At 36.5% G+C, this 25,077-nt stretch overlaps 1 pseudogene; it reads left to right on the top strand.

The window, feature by feature from the left end:
• Positions 1-21,758, top strand: part of LOC101687468 — a 79,618-nt pseudogene extending 57,860 nt beyond the window's left edge.
• Positions 21,759-25,077: the final 3,319 nt, after the last annotated feature.

Here is a 25,077-nt window from a genome sequence, read left to right as displayed (position 1 = left end):
AGAGAGGAAAACTCTTGGAAAATAATAGGTAAACACTTAGCACTGTCTAGTGAGTTTGCTCCCAAAGCAAACATAAAAAAATGGCTTCTGGTTGGGAGATGAGAATAGGCATGGACCATGCCTTAAAAGGCAAACAATGTGCATCTTCAGTGACAAAAGCAGGGTCAGTTTTACAGAAGAAATCTCACTAATATAGTGAGATTTAGCCAGGATAACCTCTACTGCCCAAGAGAATTTTCCAAACTTGCTCTCAAGATTGAGTTCAAGATTCTAATCCTGAATAAAAATACAGAGCTTCCAGGGACATTTCACATAAAACTTCAGTACACTGGTTTTAACTTTTTGCTCCAGAAACACTGAAGATTCCCTCCACAAAGGACTTCCAAAGATATAAATTTAGCAAATGTTGCTATAACCTCTTACTGAATAACAAAATGAATAGAGTTTGCTAAAAAGCCTTCAGATGTCCTACAGTAAAGAAACTTACTGAACTCAACATTTTCCAGATTTATCTGAAATAAATGAAATAAAATACTTTCCCCCATCCTTTTTGTAATGGAACATTCATTCATACCCGGTATCTGATAAAATAACTTTGGATCATATTCCTGAAATGGAAGAATGAATTGTCAGAGCAGGCTTTGCCTATGTATAGGTCACAAAGAAGTTAGGACCACAATTTATGATGCTGGAGAGCATAAGCTGATTTCACTGTCTGGATGGATTTTCTAAATTCTTTGGCTATTTATTTATTTATTTATTTGTTCTTAAATTCAATTAACACATAATGTATTATTGGTTTCAGGGGTACAAGTCTGTGATTCATCAGTCTTATATAACACCCAGTGCTCATTACAATACATACCCTCCCCAATGTCGATCATGCAGTTACTCCACCCCCCACCTACTCTCCCCTCAAGCAAACCTTAGTTTGCTTCCTATGATTAAGAGTTTTGTGGTTTGTCTCTCTCTCTGGTTTCATCTTGCTTCATTTTTCCCATCTCTTCCCGCTATGCTCCTTTGGCTTATTTTAAAGGCAATTTCCTCCCATCTCAAGACTTACATGCATAGGCATACATACACAAGCATGTACACAGAAACAGGCACACACAGCCCTGGACATACCAGATGCCTCAAAGTCTAACAATTTTGCAACTAAGGTTCCTTATGTGATCCACTGAACAGAAAATATTTTGAGTGACCATTTTCCCATTCTTTCAAGGCTTGTACTTAATCAGTATCATTCTAGATGCGTAGGAGAGAAGTTAATTTGTTACATACAATGAATACCTTAAAGCATTAGGGCATAATTTCTCCTGAAACCAGAGCATAGTGACACCCTAGTAATATTTTTAGGATAATCCTTTTTTTTTTTCTAGCAACACCTTTTCTTACTTCACCTTCTCTGAAAAAGAATGTAAAGTGTCATATAATATTAAATCAAAGAATGATGGGCCTTTTAATCTGGGAGGGATCTTAGAGAGAGTGCAGTTCCTTGTCCCTGTTTTATAGGTTAGGACAGTAAGACCCAGATGGATGGCCCAAGTTGCCGTGGTGACGCAGTGAATCAGGGCAGAAAAGGATTGTAGTTCAGGACTTTGGATTTATGACTGGAGTTTTTTCTGCCATTTCCCTATGCTAGGGGGACAAGAACACCACTCTTACCCAGGGCCATTCAACTAGGGGACTAGAACACCACTCTTACCCAGGGCCATTCAAGGGCAGAGAGGGCAGGCCCCATTCAAGTCTTAGCCACAGATGTGTACTCACAGGTGTGAGTTGGTCACCTCAGAAAAGTAGGTCACTCAATACCCTGAAACTCAGAGACACTGAGAACACTGAGAATAACTAGCCAGCCAGAAAGTCCCCAATGGAACTGTGAGTGTCCTAGGAGAGAACAGGAAACTGGCTGAGAGGCAAGTGAGTCAGTATACTGAAGCCACTGTCACTTCAGGGAATGTGAATGGTGCTAATACATCAGCAGTCATTCTATTTCTAGAAGGATGTTGATAAAGAGAGGTCTGGCCAGAGAGTATGACAGTACACGGCACACAGGAGCCTGAGTTCAGGATGGAGACTCCAACTAGTTCCTTACCTACACAAGAACCACTCACAGCATTTTCCAAAGAGGAAGTCAACATCAAAAACTAACAACATAATAGCAGCTCATCATTTTGTTTCTTGGTGCATCTATTTGATGGAATGTGGACTATTAATCACTAAAAATAATGATTCTTTTTGTTGTCTCAACAATTTTTTCTTATTTCTTAAACAATACTTGAACTAATCATTCACAAATTCAACCTATCCTTAAAAATAAGTGTTATTCATTTTAATATAATTCCATTTATGTATAAAACAAATCCTTTACATATTTACACTTAAGTAAGTGCACAGAAAAAAAAAACACAAAAAGATATATATTATTAAATGCAAACACTGGTAACCTTTGGGAGTGTAATATGAGGAGAAATCACAACATTTTATTACATATATTTTGATAGATTTGAATTTTTCACAACAAATACATATTTATGGATTATTTTAAAAACTAGAAATAAATGGGATTGAGAAATATTTTTAAGCATAAGAACAATGAAAAAATAAAAAATCTATGGCTCTGATTAATAGAAGTAAAATATCTGTATGTTAGAAAATGTAACAAAATCGCAGGCAAACTGGTAAAGTAATTTGTCATCAGTATAACAGGCACATGTTTTAACACCCTGTCTGGGGTGGGAGAAGAGGTACTCTGTGACTTTTAGGTAGCACAAGTTGAATCAGCTATACATAATCCTAATGGAAACTTGATCTTGGCTATCACTGTTCTTTTCTCTTTAAAAATCTCTGGAGGTCACCAATGTGTGACAGTTTCTTTGAGCCACTGTTGATTCCAGCTATTGGACAATCCCCACAGTCTGCAATAGCACATTTCATAGTATCCAAAGGTTTTCTACTTTGGCCTGCTATCTTTGATCTTCATTTCCTCAGTCACTTCACTGAAGACACTTGCAATGACCTCAAAATTGCCTTTAACACCCAGAATGACACCCTTCCTTTGTTTCCTTGCTGCAGGCCCAGCGCCAAAGCTTGCATCCTTTTAGTCAATATAAATCAAAGGGTCTGAAGAATACAGTAAGCGGCCGAGGAAATACAACAGATAAAGCCACACCTTTGCAAATAGTCTTGATTTAGTGAGAACTCTAGAGCAGGAGTTTCCTGAAGGGGTTTCCAATATGGTCCCCAGAGTATACAGGTACAGTGCACCGTACAGGCTTCCATCGACTAAAAGCTTAGTATAGGTCTCAGGATGGGGGGAATTAACACATGGGCTGTGAGCTTTGTAAAGCCCAAGAGGCTCAGTCCTTCATTTTATTCCCTATCTCTGCTCACTCCCTTGGTGATCTCATCCTGAATTATAGCTCTAAACACCAGAAAGTGCTGACTGCTTGGAAATGTATGTCTCCAGCCTAGTCCTCTCCCTGAACTCGGACGCATATATCCAAATGCCTACCTGACATCTCCACTTGGAAGGCTAATAAACATCACAGACTTGCACATTCCAAATGAAACCCCTGATCCTCTCACATATGCATGCCTTTCCCATCTCAAAAAATGACAATCCCATTCTTCCGGTTGCTCCCTCTTCTCTTTTTCTTAACCCCACCTTTGATTGAGCAGGAAATCCTGCTAGCTGTTATCTTCAAAATATATCCACAATTTGACTGCTTCTCACCACTTACACTGCAGTTGCCCTGGTCCAAGCCCTCATCATCAATCACTGCAGTGATCTCTAACTAACCTCCCTGAATTTGCCTTTGATATCTACAGACCATGGTCATCACAGCCGCCAGAGTCTATCATGTCAGACCTTTAACAAAGCATTCCCTGGTCTCTCAGAGGAAATACTCACATCCTTACAATGGCCAGAAGACTTTACTGGTCTGCCACCCAGACCTTACCTTTTTCACACAATCTTGTAATCACCTCTTACTCACACTGCTCAAGCTACATTGGCTTCCTTGAAGGTGTTTATTGAACATGCCAGACACACTTCTGCCTTGGAGACTTTGAAAAATTGTTTTTTTCTCTTGCCCGTATCATTCTCCTTCCAGACACCTGCATGGCTCTCTCATCTTCCTTAAGTCTTTGCCTGAATGATACCTTCTCAGTGAGCTCTTCACATGCCACACTATCTAAAATTGTAACCCTCATCCTGCTATTCCGTATTTATTTTACTACTTTATTTTGACCATAGCACTTACTGAATGTGAAATTATAACTTTACTTAATTACTTATTGTCAGTTTCTCTGCACTAAAGTATGAGCACAATGAAGTTAAAGATTTTTGCCTCAATTTTCCACTGCTGTAACCTCAGTGCCTGGAACACAGGAAACACTAAAAAAGTTTTTGGTGAGTGAATGAATAAGGGAAGGAGAAAACCCCACATATTTCATTCACATAAGATTAGATACTAGTGATAGAAAGACACAACAAATCAGTGCTGTGCAAGGCAGTTTATAAGTAATATTAACTTCTGTGACAAATACCTCCAAATCTCAATGACTGATATAAAAGTTCATTTCTCGCTTGTACCAAGTCCATTGTGAGTACTGCTGGTTGGGTAGGTCTCCTGAATGGCTCTCCTACAAGTAGTAACTCAAAGATCTAGGCTATTCCCATCCACCATTGTCTATATTCTCAAAACCCGTCATTCACAGCAAACAGAATATAAGGCAGGTGGACAGCTATTTCATCCAAGTCTGCATGGGGGTACCTGGCTAGTTCAGTGAGTTGGGAAGCTCTTGATTTCATCCCAGGTCACAATCTCAGGGTCCTGGGATCAAGCCTCATGTCAGGCTCTGCAATCAGCAGGAAGTCTGCTTGAGGATTCTCTCTCTCTCTCTCTCTTTGCCTCCCCCTCCCCCACTCATGTGCTCTCTCACACTCATGCCTGCGCTAAATGAAGAATAAATAAATCAGGGCATCTGGGTGGCTCAGTGGGTTAAAGCCTCTGCCTTCGGCTCAGGTCATGATCCCAGGGTCCTGGGATCGAGCCCCGCATCAGGCTCTCTGCTCAGCAGGGAGCCTGCTTCCTCCTCTCTCTCTCTCTCTGCCTGCCTCTCTGCCTACTTGTGATCTCTGTCTGTCAAATAAACAAATAAAATCTTTAAAAAATAATAATAAAAATAAATAAATAAATCTTAAAAAAAAAAGTCTCCATGGGATACTGCATGGGATAGGCCTGCAAGTGGCATATACGGTTTTCTTCATTTTCCTTTGACCAGAACTCAGGCACATCATCTCACCTAGGTGCAAAGATGGTAGTGAGGGGGCTGGAAAATGTAGCTTAGCTGTGTGCCCAGGAAAGAGTAGAAGCAGATATTGGTGAACATTAGCAATCTTTATAGCATATTAGATCATGTAAGTTGGTAAGATAAATACTAAGTTCCTAATAGACCCTGTATAGGTAACTCTTAGAAGAGAAAATCTATAAAGCTAATGGACATATAAAAGAATGTCTAACCTCAGCTTACAAATAAATGTGTAATAAATACTAATAATTTAAATGAAATCACATTTTAGTAAGTTATTTTCTAGTTTGGTAAGCGTTTTCATTTTGAATGGTTAAATTTTGTCCAAAAAAATTTCCTGCATTCATTATGTTATTTTCTTCCCTTATCTAGTATTACTAGTTATACAGATTGACTTTTGAGTGTTAAAATAACCTTGAAGTCCTAGGATAAAGTACACTTGATATATTAGCCTTTTTGTGTATATATATATGTTTTTATTTTTCTCTTTTAAACTATGATATTATTTTTATTTTGGGTGTTTTTGTTTTGTTTTGTTTTTAGTATATTTGACACACAATGTTACATTAGTTTCTAGGGTAAAACATGATTTGACAAGTTTCTACATTATGCTAGATTCACCACAATTGTAGCTACCATCTGTCCTCATATACCACTATTACAATATCATCTACTATATTCTCTATGCTGTGCCTTTTATTCTCAGGACTTACTCATTCCATAATTGGAAGCCTGTACTTCCTATGTTCCTTCGATTACCTTGCTTATTCCCCTACTACTTCTGCCTGGCAATCATCACAGTTTGTTCTCTGAATTTACAGGTCTGATTCTGTTTTGTGTTTGTTTTTTTTTTCATTTGCATTTTTTCTTTAGATTCCATGTACACATGAGATCATATGGTATTTGTATTTCTCCATATGATTTGTTTCACTTAGTATAATACTCTCTAGGTCCATCCATGTCAGAAATGGAAAGATCTCATAATTATATAGCTACATAATATTCCAGTGTGTGTGTGTGTGTGTGTGTGTGTGTGTGTGTGTGTACACACACCCCACATCTTCTTTATCCATTCTTCTATCAACAGACACTTGGGTTGCTTCCATATCTTGGCTCTTGTAACTAATGCTGCAATAAACATAGGGGTGCATATATCTTTTCAAATAGTGTTTTCATTTTTTGGGTAAATACCCAGTAGAAGAATTATTGAATCATATGGTATTTCTATTTTTAATTTTTTGAAGAACCTCCACACTGTTTTCCATAGTAACTATACCAATTTACATTCCTATCAACAGTGCACAAGAACTCCTTTTTCTCTGCCAACACTTGTTACTTTCTGTCTTTTTTATTTTAGCCATTCTGTCAGGTGCAAGGTGATATCTCACTGTGGTTTTGACCTGCAATTCCCTGATGACTAGTGATATTGAGAATCTTTTCATGTACCTGTTGACCATCAGGATTTCTTCTTTGATAAAATATTTATTCAGATCTTCTGCCTATTTTTTAACCAAACTGCTTATGTTTTTGGAGTTGAATCAAGTTCCTTATATACTTTGGATATTAACCCCTTATTAGGTATATTATTTGTAAATATCTTCTCTCATTTAGTGGGTTGCCTTTTTGTTTTGATGATTTCCTTTGCTGTCCAAAAGCTTTTTATTTTGATGTAGTCCCAACAGTTCATTTTTGCTTTTGTTTCCCTTGTTTTAGGAGACATACTTAGAAAAATGTTACTACAGCTGATGTCAGAAAAATTATTGCCTTTGTTCTCTTCTAAGATTCTTACGGCTTCGGGTCTCACATTTGTCTTTAATCCATTTTGAGTTCATTTTTTGTGTATGGTGTTAAGAAGTAGTCTAATTTTTCTAGCACCATTTGTTGAAGATACTGTCTTTTTCCCCTGTTTATTCTTGCCTTTGTCATAGATTAACTGACCATTAATCACAGGCTTATTTTTGGGCTTTCTATTCTGTTCCATTGATCAATGTGTTAATTTTCATGCCAGTATCATACTGTTTTGATGACTACAGTTTTGTAATACACCTTAACATCTAGAATTGTAATACCTCCAGTTTTATTTTTCTTTTTCAAGGTTACTTTGGCTACTTGGGGTCAAGTAGTTTCAAGTAGTAGCTGTAGTTTCATAAAAATTTTAGTATTATTTGTTCTAGTTCTGTGAAAAATGTTGTTAGTGTTGATATAGATTGCATGGAATCTATAGATTGTTTGGGATAATATGGATATTTTAACACTTCATGAGCATGGAGTATCTTTCTATTTGTTTGTTTCTATTTATCATCTCCAATTTCTTTCAACAAGTTTTTATAGTTTTCAGAATGCAGGTTTTTATAGTTTTCAGAATGCAGAGTTATAGTTTTCAGAATGCAGGTTTTTATAGTTTTCAGAATGCAGAGTTTGTTTTTACATATTTTATTGTTTTTGGTGCAATTATAAATAGAATTGCTTTCTTGATTTCTCTTTCTGTTACTTTGTTATTAGTATATAGAAATGCTACCAATTTCTGGGCATTAACTTTGTAACCTGCAATTTTACTAGTTCACTTACTACTTCTAGTAGTTTTGGGGTGGAATATTTAGGATTCTCTATGTATAGTATCATGTTACCTGCAAATAGTAAGAGTTTTTATTTCTTCTTTCCAAATCAGATGCCTCTAATTTCTTTTTCTTGTCTCGAACTTCTACTATGTTGAATAAAAATGGCGAGTGGACTTCCTTTTCTTGTTCCTGATCTTACTGGAAAAGCTCTCAGTTTTTCACCAGTGAGTAGGATGTTACTTGGGTTTTTATATATGGCCTTTATTATGTTTAGGTATTATCCTTCCAAATCCAGTTTGTTAAGTGTTTTTAATAAGAATAGATGTTGAATTTTGTCAAATAATTTTACTGCATCTTTTGAGATGATCATACTATTTTTATCCTTCATTTTGTTGATGTGGTATATCACATTGATTTGCAAATATTGAACCATCTTGCATCTCCAAAATCAATCCCACTTCATTGTAGTGAATGATTCTTTTAATGTGTTGTTGAATGTAGTTTGCTAATATTTTGTTGAAGACAGTATTATTCATCCAAAAAGATATATATATTTTTAAGATTGCTTATAGTTTTAGTTGCTATTATAAATGGCATTGTATTTGTTTTCTATTTCATTATTACTAATACTATAGGTATCTTTATAAAAGTTGAAACAATATCTATCAACATCCTACAGATTTCACTATTTTGTTTCTTCTTTTGAGCTTTCTATTTTGATAATTATATCCTCCACATATAGTAAGTTTCATTTCTTCCTTCTCACACTTGTTCATTTTCTTCTTCTCCTACTTGAGATCTTTGATTCTCTAGTAATATGATGAAAAGTAATGACGATGCAGGTATTCTCATCTCATTCTTAACGGGAATGTGTGTAAAATATTTCCCAATATATGACATGGATAAATAGGGGCTTTTTTAGTTTTTACCAAATTAAAGAATTTTCCTTTTTAATTTTTCCTTCTTTTAAAAAAATATTCTGATTTAGGTTACATACATACAACAAAGTTTCCTTTGTTGTATATATATGTGTATACTTCTTAAAATAATAGCTTTGTTGAGATATAGTTCACATATAATAAAATTTACCTATTGATAGAGTACAACTTAATATTTTTAAGTATATTCACAAAATTGTGTAAACATCACAAAAATTTAGATTTCATCACTTCTCCCCAGTAAAACCCACAACCAACAGTGGTTACTCTTAGATATTACCATTTTCCCCCCACACCCTCCAAGCCCTGGCAAGCACAGTGCCTATTCTGGACACTTAGAATAAATGGAATCAATCAATCAATCAAAGACAACACATGGTCTTTTGTGTCTGGTTTCTTTAATATTTTCAAACTTTATTCATATTACAGCATGTATCTGTACTTTATTCCTTTTTATTGCTACATAATATACAGTCATATGAATATACTACAACTAATGGACTTTTTTTTCCCCATTTTGAGGTATTATGAATAATGCTACTATAGACATTTATGTACAAGTTCTTGTGTCAGCATACTTTCAATTTCACCCAAAGAGAACTCCTATGTCACAGTAGCTCTTTTAACCCTTTGAGGAAACTTCAGATTGCTTTTTAAAGTGGCTGCAGCTGGGGTTCCTGGGTGGCTCAGTGGGTTAAGCTGCTGCCTTCGGCTCAGGTCATGATCTCAGGGTCCTGGGATCGAGTCCCGCATCGGGCTCTCTGCTCAGCAGGGAGCCTGCTTCCTCCTCTCTCTCTGCCTGTCTCTCTGCCTGCTTGTGATCTCTCTCTGTCAAATAAATAAATAAAATCTTTAAAAAAAAATAAAATAAAGTGGCGGCAGCATTTTACATTCTTACCAGCAGTCTATTAGGGTTCCAATTCCTCTCTATTCAAGTAACAGTATTTGTCATTGTCTTTTAGGTTATAGTTATCCTAGAGTATGTGAAGCAGTAGCTCATTGTGGTTTTGATTTGTATTTCACTAATGACTAATGATGTTGAGCATCTTTTCATGTGCTTATTAACATCTGTATATATTACTTGGATAAATACCTATTCAAATTATTTCTACTTATAAAAATAATACTAGTTGTGTTAATACTGTTGAATTATATGAATTCTCAAGATAATTTTGATACTAGAGTTTATGAGATATATGATGTACAAGTATTTTTCCCCATTTTGCAAACCGTCTTTTCACTTTCTTGATGTCTTCTTTTTTTTGTTTTTAAGATTTTATTTATTTATTTGAGGGAGAGTGAGAGAGAGCATGAGAAAGGAGAAGGTCAGAGTGAGAAGCAGACTTCCCAGAGCTGGGAGCCCGACGCAGGACTCGATCCTGGGAATTCGGGAACATGAGCTGAGCTGAAGGCAGTGGATCAACTAATTGAGCCACCCAGGTGCCCTCTTGATGTCTTTTGAAGAACAAAGTTTCAAAGTGACCTCTTGATGTCTTTTGAAGAACAAAGTTTTCATTTTGATACAGTTTCTATTCTCTCTTATTTCTATGCTTTTTTATGCAATCACTTCCTCCAACTTTGGTTCCTGGAAATCACTGAATTGTTTCTAGTCACTATATTTTTTTCTTTGTACAGAATTTCACATAAATGGACTCACAGTATATAGTCTTTTGTATCTGACTTCTGAGATTTATATGTTGTTTCACTTAACAGTAATGTGTTCCTTTTTATTGCTTATTAATATTCCATTGTATGGTTATACCACATTTGTTTATCCATTCACCAGTTGATAGATATTTGGCTTGTTGTTAATTTGGGGCTTTTATGTAAAGCTGATATGAAAATTCAGATATAAGTGTTTGTGTAAACATGTTTTCATTTCTCTTGTTTAAAACCCTGAGAGACAGATTATATTGATCATACAGTAGTATACTGTATAAGTGTACTACTCATAAAATAAGTATACTTTATAAGTATATAAAGCATTGTCTAAAGGGCCTTAACACACCTTGCATTCTGAGCAGCAACAGATACAAGTCATCCCGATACCCTTGCCAACTTTGGTGTTGAGTGTATTTTGTTGTTGTTGTTGTTGAGTATATTTTTAATTTCAGCCCTTCTAGTAAGTATGCACTGGTGAGACATGTGGTAATATTTTGTTAAATAGTTTCTTTCACTATGTGTCTTGCCTTTTCATTTTCCTAAAATTTTTTTAGAATAGCAAAACTTTAATTTTTTATGAAGTTCACTGATCATTTTTGTCTTTTATGGTGCATGGTTTTAATGTCTTATGTAAGTCTACCTCTCCCAAGGTTATAGGAAAAATTCTCTTATATTTCCTTCTATAAGTTTTACACTTTCAGATATTACATCTAGGTATATAATCCATTTTGACTTAACTTTAATGTGCAATAATAATTAAGAGTTAGACACATTTTTTTGAACATGGATATTCAATTGTTCCAGCATAACTTGTTGAAAAGATTATCGCTTTTCCATTAAATTACCTTAGTGTTTTTGCTAAAAAATAATGATAATTTATATATACATCCATTTCTGATATCTCTATTCTGCTCATTGTTTTGTATGTCTATCTTTATGCAATTTCCACACTGCTTACTGATGCTCAATGGAGTCTTGAATTCCATCTTTCTTACTTTTCATAATTGTTTTTGATCTTTTAGATTCCCTGCATTTTGATTTGATAATTTTAGAATAAACTTTTTAATTTGTCCAGAAAAGTTTGCCATGATTTTGATCAGGATTATACTGAATCTATAGCCATTCAAATTGACATCTTTATGATACTGAGTTTCCTAATCCATGAGCAAGGTGTATCATTACATTTATTTCAGTGTTCTTTAATATTCTCAGCAATGCTTTATAGTTTTCAGTGTACAGACTTTGCATATATTTTATTAAGTGTATTCTTGTTTCATACTTCTGCTGCTATTTTAAGTAGTTCTGCTTTCTAAGTTTCAACTTCTGGTTGTTCATTGTTAGTATATATAAATACAGAAGGAGTTTTTTGAATACTGATTTTGTATCCAGTGACCTTTGTACACTTACTAACTAGTTCTGAAGCATTTTTGCAGATTCTTTAGGATTTTCTACATTGATTATCATTTACAAATAAAAATAATTTCCTTCTTCCTCTACAATCTGTGTACCTTTTGTTTTTCTTTCCTTATTGCACTAGTTAGGATCTCCAGGATACTGGTGAATAAAGTGGTGACAAGTAAATTTGTGCCTTGTTCTTAATTTCAGGGGCAAAGCATTCAGTCTTTTTCCATAAAGCATGATGCCAACTATAGATTTTTTAAAAATATATTCCTTTTTTTATTAACATAGAGTGTGTTACTTGCTTCAGGGGTACAGGTCTGTGAATCATCAGTCTTAACACAATTCACAGCACTCACTATAGCTCATACCCTCCCCAATGTCCATAACCCTGCCACTCCATCCCTCCCACCCACCTCCTCTCCAGCAACCCTCAGTTTGTTTCCTGAGATTGAGAGTCCCTTATGATTTGTCTCCCTCCCCGGTCCCAAAAGATAGATATTCTTTATCAGACTGAAAAGTTCACTTCTGTTTGTAGTTTTCTGAGAGATCTTATTATGAGTGGATGCTGAATTTTGTCAAATGGTTTTCCTGTAATCTACTGTGATGATTGTCTGGTTTTTATTCTTTAGTCTGTTGATATAACAAATTATACTGTTTGATTTTTAAAGGTTGATCCACTCTTATGTTCCCATTATAAACCCCAAATAGTCATGATGTGTTATCTCCCTTTATAAATTCTTGTATTCAATTTGCTAAAATTTTAATAAGAATTTTGTCTCCAAATAAATAAAATCTTAAAAAAAAAAGAATTTTTTCTCCATAATGATAAGATATATCATCTCCATGATGATAAGGTCTATAGATTTCTTTTCTTTGTCTGGTTTTAGTACCAGGGTAATGATGGCCTCATAAAACAAGTAGGAAAGTCTTCCTTTTACTTCTGTTTCTGGAAAATTTTGTATACAACTGGTATTTCTTCTTTAAATGTTGGTAGAATTCACCTGTGAAACCATCTGGGCTGTTTCTTTCTTAAAAAGGTTTTAATTATAACTTATATTCCCTTAACAGATATAGGATTATTAGGATTTATCTTTTTCCTTGAGTGAGTTTTGGAAGTTTGGTATCTTTCAACATTTTTCCCATTTCACCTAAGATGTCAAATTTATGGGCATACTATTCTTGCTTATAATATTCTGATCTTAATATTGTGTGGTCTCAATACTTTATTGAGGATGCTACCTGATGCCTTGTGTAATACCAGGTCTTGCCATCTTGCAGGTTAATACACAAAGTATTCCCAGCTCCCTCTGAGCTCTAGGGAATGTGCTGCCTACATTTTTCTAGTGGTTCTTTCCCTAGCCTCACTTTTTCCTCTCATCCATGCACAGATCAATAGCCAACTAAAGACTGAGGGGGAACTTCTGCAGGTCTCTAGAGCTCTCTTTCTCTCTCTCTGTAATTTTCTCTTTTCCAGTACTCTGCCCTACAAATTCTACACACCTTGACCTCCCCAAAATATGATCTCCATCTTTTCAACTCAACAAGACTACTGTTTGAATTCCTTTTCCTGTTCTAAAGCCCGGAAACTGGCTCAGTGGAAGGCTGTGCTTGTTTATCTTCCTTCAGAGATCACAATCATTTGTTGCCTATTTCTCAATGTCAAATCCTTGCTTCATATATTTGAGCTTATTAAATAATTTTATTTACATTTTCTATGACTTTGCCTCTCTTTATATGCTTAGCATACTTCTGAGAGTGATAAATTTAAAACTCTAAGAACTATTAAATTTAACTTTACCAGCAATGAACCAGTAGAATTTGAAATTAAAAACACAACAACAATTACATCAGCATAACCCAAGGATTAAATATTTAGGTATAAGTCTAATAAAATAAGTATAAGATCTATTGGAGAAAAACTGCAAAACTCTAATGAAAGAAATCAAAGAAGAACTTAAAAAAAAAAAAAAGTAGAGATAGTCCATGTTTATAGATTGGAAGACTCAACACTCCAGGATGGCAGTTCTTCACAACTTGATCTACAGATTACATGTAATCTTTTTTTAAAAAGATTTTATTTATTTATTTGACAGAAAGAGAGAGAGATCACAAGTAGACAGAGAGGCAGGCAAAGAGAGGGGGGAAAGAAGGCTCCCCACTGAGCAGAGAGCCTGATGTGGGGCTCGATCCCAGGACCCTGGGATCATGACCTGAGCCAAAAGCAGAAGCTTGGCCCACTGAGCCACCCAGGCACCCCCAGATGAAATGTAATCTTAATCAAAATCCCAACAACTTATTTTCAAGGTATTGACAAACCGATTCTAAAGTTCACATGGAGAGGCAAAAACCTAGAGTAGACAGCACAATATTGAAGAAGAATGAAGTTAGAGGACGGACACTACCTGACTTCAAGACCTACTATAAAGCTACAGTAATCAAGACACTGTAGGGGGCACCCAGGTGGCTCAGTGGGTTAAAGCCTCTGCTTTCAGCTCAAGTCATGGTCCCAGGGTCCTGGGATCAGGCCCTGCATCAGGCTCTCTGCTCAGCAGGGAGTCTGCTTCCTCCTCTGTCTGCCTACTTGTAATCTCTGTCTGTCAAATAAATAAAATCTTAAAAAAAAAAAAAGACACTGAGGTATTTGGTGAAAGAACAGAAAAATCACAACAATGGAGCAGAATAGAGAGCCCTAAAAGAGATTCACATAAATACTGACAAAGGAGAAAAGGCAATAGAATGGAGCAAAAATAGTCTTTTCAACAAACAGTGCTTTTCAACAAATGGACATCCACATGTAAAAAGACAAAGAAGAAGAAGAAGGAGGAGGAGGAGGGGAGGTGGGAGAGAGGAAAATGAGGAGAAGGAGGAGGAGAAACACCCTTTACTTTACACCCTTCACACAAATTAATTCAAAATGCATCACTACTCTAAATATAAAATGCAAAACTATAAAACTCCCAAGGATAACATAGGAGAAAACCTAGATAACTTCAGGTATGAAAATGACTTTTCAGATATAATAACAAAGTCATGATTCAAAAAAAATAATGGGTAAGCTGGACTCTCATTAAAATTAAAAATTTAGGTTCACAAAACAATATCAAGGCAATGAGAAGATAAGCCACAGACTAGAAAAATATATTTACAAAAGACACATCTGATAAAGGACTGTTATCCAAAATACATAAAGAACTCTTAAAACTCAACAATAAAAAAACAAACAATCTGATTAGAATTGGGCCAAAGATCTTAATAGAACCCTCATCAAAGAAGATATACAAATGGCAAATAAGCGTATCAAAAGATGCTCTACACCATATGTCCTCAGGGAAATGCAAATTAAAACAACAAGATACTAGTACACCACTGCTAGAATGACCAAAATCCTGAAACACTGACAACACTATATCCAGGAGAGGATATGGAACACAGAAACTCATTCATTGCAAAGTGGTACAGTCACTTTGGAAGATAATTTGGCAGTTTCTTATAAAACTGAATATACTTATACCATACAATCAAGCAGTTGCATTCCTTGGTATTTACCCAAAGGAGCTGAAAATTCAGTCAAAGACCTGCTCACAGATGCTTATAATGGCTTTATTCATAACTGCCAAACTCTGAAGCCACCAAAATGTCCTGCAGTGGGTGAATGGATAAACTGTGATACATCTGGAAAATTGAGTATTATACAGCACTAAAAAGATATGAACTATTAAACCATGAAAGGACATGGAGGAAATTTAAATGCATATTATTAGATGAAAAAAAAAATGAAACGGCTGCATACTATATGATTCCAGCTATACAAAAATTGGTAAAAGGCAAAACATGGAGAAAGTAAAAAGATCAGTGGTTCTTGGGGGTTGGGGGGGGAGAGATGAACAGGTAGAACACAGAGTATTTTTAGAACAGTGAAAATATTCTATTATACCATAATGATCAATACAAATTATTATACATTTTTCTAAACCCATAGAATAGACAATACTAAGGGTATACCCTAATATAAACTATGAACCTTGAATGATAATCATGTATCATGTTGGTTCATCAGTTCTAACAAATGTGCCACAAGAAAGAGAGACATTGATAATAGGAGAAGCTATGCATATGTGGGACCAGGGAGCATGAGAAATCTCTGCATCTTCTTCTCAATTTTGCTTTCAATCTTAAACTTCTTGAAAAAAATTAAGTTTTGATAAAAGAAAACAAATGTCCAAAACAAAAGCAAATACCTCAACAATACAAACCATGAAAAAAATAAAACACACACACACACACATAAAATTTCCCTTTCAAGTAAAGAAATTTCCAAGTATAGTTTAATAATTCTGTGTCAAAAATGGATCGGGGTACCTGGGTAGCCCAGCTGGTTAAGTGTCCAACTCTTGGTTTCAGCTCAGGTTATGATCTCAAGGTCATGAACTCAAGCCCCACATTGGACTCAAAGCTCACACAGAATCTGCTTGAGACTCTCTCTCCTTTTCCCTCTCCCTCTGGCCCCCCTCCTGCTTATGTTCTCTCTCTCAAATAATCTTTATTTTTTATTTTTAAAATTAAAAAAAAGATTTTATTTATTCATTTTGAGAGAGAGACTAAGCAAGGGGAGAGGCAGAGGGAGAGGGAGAAGAAGACTCCCTCCTGAGCTGGGAGCATGACATGGTGCTCAGTCCCAGGACCTGAAGATCATGACCTGAGCAGAAGGCAGACACTTATCCATTTGAGCCCTAGGTGCCCCTCAAATAAATCTTTTAAAAAAGCAAAACAAACAAACAAAAATAGATCAGATTCTTCTGTGGAGAGAGAAGTGTGTGTGGTTTTTTTTTGTTTTTTATTGTCTTAATAAAGTCTTTATTTAAAATAGCATAAAAAGCACTATATAGCTACCTCTAACTTACTCAATTTGAAATAAATTAATCATCTGCCAGTTCACAGAAAACCTATAGCTCTTCTTCTTGTCACTTATATATGCAAAACTGATTTGTTAGCTACAATGTACAAATACACTCATTGTTGATATATCTCCCTGATTTATTGCTTATTTATCAGTATATAGTATTTCCTTTTTTGGAGATTTTCATAAGAGCTATTTTGTCCTGATATTGTAATTGATACTTTTCTATCCTGAAGGATGTTGATTTATGCAAATTTTTATCTTCACAATAATAAATCCATCATTATTTTAAAGAATCATATAAGTGTATATAATATCTTTTTAAGTTGCCATTATCTTCTTCGTTGTCAAATTCCTTGTATAGTATTTCAGATTCTTTCATAATTCTCAGTGATATCAATTTTTTAAAACATTGTCTCATTGTTTTACACTTTTTCCTTGATTCAAGTTTTTGTCCTCTCATAAATAATGTATTTAAAAATTATCATACTTTACAAATGTATATAAAGAATGTCACTAAATTTGCTTAAAATGCCCTCTCTCTTAATTATTCTGAATTATTGAAAATGTCATTTTCACCCAAGTGGGACTAAGAGTAGTTAAATGTTGACAAAATATTTGCATATTAGCACAAACAGAGAGAGAAGGTGGATAGATTTGTAAAAGCTGTATTTTTCTTCCTCAAAAATTCTTTTTAAAATTACTAATTTGGGGATTGGAGGCAAGATGGCAGAGGAGTAGCAGACTGAAATGACATCAGGTCACAGGAGTTCAGCTAGATAGTTATCAAACCATTCTGAACACCTACAAACTCAACAGGAGATCAAAGAGAAGAAGAGCAGCAATTCTAGGAACAGAAAATTGACCATTTTTGCAAGGTAGGACATGCAGAGAAGTGAATCCAGAGTAACAGGAAGATAGGCCACAGGGGGAAGGACCAGCTCCTGGCAAGCAGTGGAGCAGTGGAACATAAAGTCAGAACTTTTAGAAGTCTGCTCCACTGAGGGACATTGCTCCGAGGCTAAGCAGGGGGTAAAGTCTCGTAGGGACAGCATGGTCTCAGGTCCCTCAGGGTAAAGAAGGATCGGGGGTGTCTGAGTGTAGCAGAGCTCACAGGTAATAGAATGGGGAAGCCAACTACAGAGACGGAGACAAGGAGTGATCTCTCAGCTCAGGGTTACCTTAAACTGTGATCTTCAGCACAGCTGGGCAACTGCTCTTTGAGCAGGGACCCCACAAGTGGCAGATCTGGGGAGGCCTCCCTGGAAGAAAGGCAGTGATCTGCTGGGTTTGTAAACTCCAGGCGGGGCTGTGTGCCAGAGACAGAGACACTGGGTCACAGGCCGGGGGAGCTTGGCATGCAGCCAAAGGCCAGGGAGACGGGAGTGATTGAGTGCTTTTCTCCAAGGGCTCACTGAGGAGTGGGGCCACAAGCTCTAGACCAGAGATTGGGAGGCCGCCATTTTCATTCCCATCCTCCAAAGCTCTACGGAAAGCATACTGGGAACAAAAGCTCGAAGAGCAAACATGAGCGATTACTTAGCATGGCCCCTGGCAAGGGCGGTACAATTCCACCTTGGGCAAAGACATTTGAGAAACACAGGCAACAGGCCCCTCCCCCAGAACAGCTGCAAGAACATCCAGCCAAGACCAAGCTCCTGGATCAAGGAAAAAGTGGAACTCCAGAGCTAGGGGAAAGCAATGCTTGCAATTCCTGGCTTTCCCCCCCATGATCCTCTAGTCTTGCAAAGTTTAATGAAATTTTTAAAATATTTTTTCTTATCAAATTTTTAAAGTTTTCCTCTTTTAACGTTTTTAAACTACTTTATCTTAACAATACTTTCTTTTAAAAAATCTTTTTAAACCTTCATTATTATAGTCATATTTTATCCTTCATTGTATTTAGCCTTATTTTTTGTATACACATAGGATTTTTTTTTTTCTAAAAATTTTGGGATATAATTTCTTCTAATAGAACAAAATATACCCTAAGTCTAGCACAGGGATTTGTTCTAGTCTCCAGCCTGAGCACATTCTCTCCTCTTTTTTTTGTTTTCTTTTCTTTCTTTTTCCAACCAACTTATCAAATCCTTTTTTAGAATTTTTTTTTAAATTTTCATCTTTACAGTCATATTCCATCACTTTATCATGTTTACCCTTATTTATTAATATATATTTTTTTCTTTCTTTAAAAAATTGAGAGGTAGTTTCTTCTAAGAGACCAAAATACACCCAAAATCAAGTGGGTGGCTCTGTTCTATTCACCAGTCTAATATAAATATATATAAATTTATTTATTTATTTTTACACTCCTTCTTCTCACTCCCCCAGTGTGGAGTCTTCTGATTTGCTTAGCGTAAATTTTTCTGGGGTCTTTGTCACCCTTTTAGTATTTGGTTCTCTCATTCATATATTCTTATCTGGATAAAATGACAAGGTGGAAAACTCACCACAAAAAAAAGAACAAGAGGCAGTACCAAAGGCTAGGGACCTAATCAATACGGACATTGGTAATATGTCAGATCTAGAGTTCAGAATGATGATTCTCAAGGGGCTAGCTGGGCTCAAAAGAGGCATAGAAGATATTAGAGAAACCTGTCTGGAGAAGTAAAAGCCCTTTCTAGAGAAATAAAAGAACTAAAATCTAACCAAGTTGAGATAAAAAAATGGTATTAATGAGGTGCAATCAAGAATGGAGGCCCTTACTGCTAGGATAAATGAGGCAGAAGAGAGTATTAGTGATATAGAAGAACAAATGATAGAGAATAAAGAAGTTGAGTAAAAGAGAGACAACTACTGGATTATGAGAAAAGAATTCAAGAGATAAGTGATACCATAAGACAAAATATTAGAATAATTGGGATTCCAGAAGAAGAAGTAAGAGAGAGGGGGGCAGAAGGAATATTGGAGCAAATTATTGTAGAGAATTTCCCCAATATGGCAAAGGGAACAAGCATCAAAATCCAGGAGGCACAGAGAGCCCCCCTCAAAATCAATAAAAATAGGTCCACACCCCATCATCTAATTGTAAAACTTACAAGTCTTAGTGACAAAGAGAAAATCCTGAAAGCAGCCCAGGACAAGAAGTCTGTAACATACAATGATAAAAATATTAGATTGGTAGCAGACTTATCCACAGACACCTGGCAGGCCAGAAAGAACTGGCATGATATATTCAGAGCACTAAATGAGAAAAACATGAAATCAAGAATACTATATCCAGGGGCACCTGGGTGGCTCAGTGGGTTAAAGCCTCCTCCTTCAGCTCTGGTCATGATCTCAGGGTCCTGGGATTGAGCTCCACATTGGGTTCTCTGCTCAGTAGGGGGCCTGCTTCTCTCTCTCTCTCTCACTCTCTCTCTCTCTCTCTCTCTGCCTGCCTCTCTGCCTACTTGTGTTCTCTGTCTGTCAAATAAATAAATAAAATCTTAAAAAAAGAATACTATATCCATCTAGGCTATCACTGAAAATAGAAGGAGAGATAAAGAGCTTCCAGGACAAACAAAAAACAAAAGAATTTGTAAACACAAACCATCCCTAAGTAAATATTGAAAGGGGTCCTCTAAGCAAAGAGAGAGCCTAAAAGTAGTAGACCAGAAAGGAACAGAGACATTATACAGTAACAGTCAACTTACAGGCAATACAATGGCACTAAATTCATATCTGTCAATAGTTACCCTGAATGTAAATGGGCTAAATGTCCCAATCTAAAGACACGGGGTGTCAGAATGGATTAAAAAAAAAAAAAACAAACAAACAAAAACAAAAAACCAGACGCTGAGCTAATAGCTGTGCCCGGAATTGTGTCTCAACCTCAGCTGCACCTGCTGCCTGCCACTGCCTCTGGACCAAGGACCCCTCAAAGTGAACGAGCTTCGGGCCTTTGTGAAAATGTGTAAGCAGGATCCGAGCATTCTGCACACCGAGGAAATGCATTTCCTGTGGGAGTGGGTGGAGAGCATTGGGGGTAAAATACCACCTGCCACTCATAAAACTAAATCAGAAGACTATCATGGAAGAAAAACCAGATAGTAAGAAGGCAAAGGAAAACATAAAGACAGATGAACCATTAAGTGAGGAAAGTGATCTAGAAATTGACAATGAAGGTGTGATTGAACCAAATACTGATGCCTCTCAAGAAATGGGAGATGAAAATGTAGAGTTAACCAAGGAAATGAGGAATCAGGCAAATGATAAAAGAGTGGCTGCCATTGCTGCCCTAAATGATGGTGAACTACAGAAAGCTGTTGACTTGTTCACAGATGCCCTCAAACTACATCCTCACTTGGTCATTCTGTATGACAAGAGAGCCAGTGTCTTCATCAAATTACAGAAGCCAAATGCTGCCATTTGAGACTGTGACAGAGCTATTGAAAGAAATCCCGATTCAGCTCAGCCTTATAAGTGGTGTGGGAAAGCACATAGACTTCTGGGCCATTGGGAAGAAGCAGCACATGATCTTGCCCTTGCTTATAATCTGGATTATGATGAAGATGTTAGTGCAATGCTGAAAGAAGTTCAACCGAGGGCCCAGAGAATTACTCAACATTGGAGAAGGTATGAGTGAAAACGTGAAGAGCAAGAGATCAAAGAAAGAATAGAAAGGGTTAAGAAAGCTTGGGAAGAACATGAGAGAGCCCAGAGGGAGGAAGAACCCAGACAACAATCAGGAGCTCAGTATGGTTCTTTCCCAGGTGGCTTTCCTGGGGGAATGCCTGGTTATTTTCCCAGAGGAATGCCTGGAATGGCGGGGGTGGGAGTGTACCTGGAATGGCAGGAATGCCTGGACTCAATGAAATTCTTAGTGATCCAGAAGTTCTTGCAGCCATGCAGGATCCAGAAGTTATGGTGGCCCAGAACCCAACGAATATGTCAAAATATCAGAGCAACCCAAAGGTTATGCATCTCATCAGTAAATTGTCAGCCAAATTTGGAGGTCAAGCATAATGCCCTTCTGACAAATAAAGCCCTAGCTGAAGGAAAAGCAACTTCAATCATGTAATGGATGTCACAATAATACAAACCAGTGTACCTCTGACCTTCTCATGAAGAAAGCTGGGGTGCTGTGAAGAAAATCCCTACCTTTCTGTTCCCCATGCAACTGAAACATTCTATAATGGTTTGCCATTAGGATATTCATTCATATAATGTTTTCCTACTAGGAACTACAAACTTTAAACACTTTTTAAACCTTAAAAATATTTAAAAACATTAAAAGGGTGTGTTAGTCCCTACATTTTTCTTAAAAAAGAAAAAAAAAACAACTTTCGGGGCACCTGGGTGGCTCAGTGGGTTAAGACTCAGGTCACGATCTCAGGGTCCTGGGATCGAGCCCCACGTCAGGCTCTCTGCTCAGCAGGGAGCCTGCATCCTCCTCTCTCTCTGCCTGCCTCTCTGCCTACTTGTGATCTGTCTGTCAAATAAATAAATAAAATCTTTAAAAAAAAAAAACTTTCAATATGCTGTCCAAAAGAAACTCATTTTAGAGCCAAAAACATCTCCAAATTTAAAGTGAGGGGGTGGAAAACAATTTACCATGCCAATGGACATTAAAAGAAAGCTGGGGTGGCAATCTTTATATCAGATCAATTAGATTTTAAGCCAAAGACTATCATAAGAGGTGAGTAAGGACCACTATATCATATTCTAAGGGTCTGTAAAACAAGAAGAACTAAAAATTTTAAATATCTATGTCCCTAACATGGGAGCAGCCAACTAAATAAACCAATTAATAACAAAATTAAAGAAACACATTGGCAATAATACAATAATAGTAGGGGACTTTAACACCCCCTTCATTGAAATGGACAGATCATCCAAGCAAAAGATCAACAAGGAAATAAAGTCTGTAAATGACACACTGGACCAGATGGAAATCACAGATATATTCAGAACATTCCATTACAAAGCAACAGGATACACATTCTTCTCTAGTGTACATGGAACATTCTCCAGAATAAATTACATCCTGGGGCACAAATCAGGTCCCAACCAGTATCAAAAGATTGGGATCATTCCCTGCATATTTTCAGATCACAATGCTCTGAAGCTAGAACTCAATCACAAGAGGAAAGTTGGAAAGAAACCAAATAAATAAAAGCTAAAGAGTATCTTACTAAGGAATGAATGGGTCAACCAGGAAATTAAAGATGAATAGAAAAAAACTCATGGAAACAAATGATAATGAAAACACAACTGATCAAAATATGTTGGACACAGCAAAGGTCGTCCTGAGAGGAAGTATATAGTGAAACAAACCTTTCTCAAGAAACAAGAAAGGTATCAAGTACACAACCTAACCCTGCACCTAAAGGAAATTGAGAGAGAACAGCCAAGAAAGCCTAAATCCAGGAGAAGAGAAATAATAAAGATCAGAGCAAAAATCAATGAAATAGAAACCAAAAGAACAGTAGAACAAGTCAATAAAACTAGGAGCTGGCTGTTTGAAAGAATTAATAAGATTGATAAGCCCCTAGCCAGACTTATCAAAAAGAAAAGAGAAAGGACCCAAATACATAAAATCATGAATGAAAGAGGAGAGATCACAACTAACACCTAAGAAATACAATTATATGAACATATAATGAGCAACTATATGCCAGCAAATTTGACAATTTAGAAGAAATGGATGCATTCCTTGAGACATATAAACTATCAAACTGAACCAGGAAGAAATAGAAAGCCTGAACAGACCCATAACCAGTAAGGAGATTGAAGCAGCCTGGGTGGCTCAGTGGGTTAAGCCGCTGCCTTCGGCTCAGGCACCAGGCTCTCTGCTCAGCAGGGAGCCTGCTTCCTCCTCTCTCTCTGCCTGCCTCTCTGACTACTTGTGATCTCTCTCTGTCAAATAAATAAATAAAATCTTAAAAAAAAAAAAAAATCTCCGAAAAAAAAAAAAGAGCCCAGGACCAGATGGCTTCCCAGGGGAATTCTACCAAACATTTAAAGAAGAATTAATACCTATTCTCCTGAAACTGTTCCAAAAAATAGAAATGGAAGGAAAACTTCCAAACTCGTTTCATGAGGCTAGCATTACCTAGATTCCAAAACCAGAGAAAGACCCCATCAATAAGGAGAATTACAGACCAATTTCCTTGATGAACACAGATGCAAAAATTCTCACCAACATACTAGCCAATAGGTTCCAACAGTACATTAAAAGGATTACTTGCCACAACCAGTGGGATTTATTCCAGAGCTGCAAGTTTGGTTCATCACCTGCCAATCAGTCAATGTGATACAATACATTAATAAAAGAAAGAACAAGAACCATATGATACTCTCAATAGGTGCTGAAAAAGCATTGGACAAAATACAGCATCCTTTCTTGATTAAAACTCTTCAGAGTGTAGGGATAGAGGGCACATACCTCAATATCATCAAAGCCATCTATGAAAAACCCACAACAAATATCATTCTCAATGGGGGAAAACTGAGAGCTTTTCCACTAAGGTCAGGAACATGGCAGGGATGTCCACTATCACCACTGCTATTCAACATAGTACTAGCCTCAGCAATCAGACAGCAAAAAGAAATTAAAGACATATGAATCAGCAAAGTAGAAGTCAAACTATCATTCTTTGCATATGATATGATACTTTACATGGAAAACCCAAAAGACTCCACTCCAAAATTGCTAGAACTCATACAGGAATTCAGTAAAGTGTCAGGATATAAAATCATTGCAGAGAAATCAGTTGCATTTTATACACCACCACCAAGACAGAACATAGAGAAATTAAGGAGTCGATCCCATTTATAACTGCACCCAAAACCATAAGATACTTAGGAATAAATCTAACCAAAGAGGCAAAGAATCTGTACTTGGAGAACTATAAAGTATTCATGAATGAAATTGAGGAAGACACAAAGAAATGGAAAAATGTTCCATGCACATGGATTGGAAGAACAAATATTGTGAAAATGTCTATGCTACTAAAGCAATCTACACATTTAATGCAATCCCTGTCAAAATACCATCAATGTTTTTTTTCAAAGAATTGGAACAAACAGTCCTAAAATTTGTATGGAACCAGAAAAGACCCTTAATAGCCAGAGGAATGTTGAAAAAGAAAGCCAAAGTTTGTGGCATCACAATTCCAGACATCAAGCTCTATTACAAAGCTGTCATCATCAAGATTATGGTACTGGCATAAAAAAAGACACATAGATCAATGAAACAGAATAGAGAGCCTAGAAATAGACCCTCACCTCTATGGTCAACTAATCTTCGACAAAGCAGAAAGGAATATTCAATGGGAAAAAAGACAGTCTCTTCAACAAATGGTGTTGGGAAAACTGGACA

The sequence above is a fragment of the Mustela putorius genome, unplaced genomic scaffold (genome assembly GCF_011764305.1).
Source record: "Mustela putorius furo isolate JIRA1106 unplaced genomic scaffold, ASM1176430v1.1 tig00000224_pilon_pilon_pilon, whole genome shotgun sequence".
Lineage (NCBI taxonomy): Eukaryota > Metazoa > Chordata > Mammalia > Carnivora > Mustelidae > Mustela > Mustela putorius.
This window is presented reverse-complemented; position numbering and strand designations above follow the sequence as displayed.